The sequence below is a fragment of the Arachis duranensis genome, chromosome 6, assembly GCF_000817695.3.
Source record: "Arachis duranensis cultivar V14167 chromosome 6, aradu.V14167.gnm2.J7QH, whole genome shotgun sequence".
NCBI classification, from domain to species: Eukaryota; Viridiplantae; Streptophyta; class Magnoliopsida; order Fabales; family Fabaceae; genus Arachis; species Arachis duranensis.
This window is the reverse complement of record NC_029777.3, coordinates 83,141,763-83,142,671: the sequence shown is the minus strand read 5'-3', so window position 1 is coordinate 83,142,671 and position 909 is coordinate 83,141,763.

The window sequence follows — 909 nt, the reverse complement described above, 5'->3', positions numbered from 1 at the left end:
ACGCCCCTCAATGGGCCAGAATTGTTGCCAACTTGCTCTGCTTCCTCTATTCCTCACAAAGGCTAGCAACTTCTTGAATTGAACCAGAAACTCAACAAAGAGAAAGCCCACATTGGTAGCCCAATTGAAGATCTTTGAAGGAGTTTTAGGACTAATATAAATAGAGATTGAGTTTGTACTAAGAGGGGACTTTTGGACACTTAGAATTTTAGACTCTTAGCACTTTTATTTTGGAGAACTCTTTAGCACTTCCGGGAGGATACCCGGAGAGCTATTTTGGGTTCTTCTTGGAACTTCTCTTCTTCACTTTTAAGCTTTAAGCATTTCCTTATTCTTCTTCATTTTTCTTCACACTTAGTTTAATTTTTGTTTATGTAAATTGTTGTTGAAATTGGAGCTATGATTCACTAAACCCCACTTTCATTAGGGGGAAGAGCTCTGCTTGTTGAAATGCACTGGTGAACTCATCTTTTCCTCCTCAATTCTAGTGGTTGATCTAAAGAGGGAACTCTTGTTCTTCAAAGATTCAACCACCATCGAGAGAGGGGTTAATCTATGAGAATTGTGTGGTGAATTTGAGGAATGAGCCACATAATTCAGTTTAGAGTTCATCCTTTCATGATTCCCTTAATCAATACACCTTGGTTGGTATGTGAGATGTAACTTTCCTTGGTTGAGATTATGGGAGTTGTGTGGCTGGATTAGAATTGAGCTTCATCTCTTCTCATGAACAATTAGATCACGAGAGTGGCAATTGGTTATGTTGAGAGAAATTGAATCACCAAGAGATTGGGATTCAATTACCCACTTGCCATGGATCTATACCCATGATTGAGAAGGATTTGACTAACATCAATTCATGAAAACTTGCATCTCTGATCCCTAATGATCCTCTCCACCATTAATTCT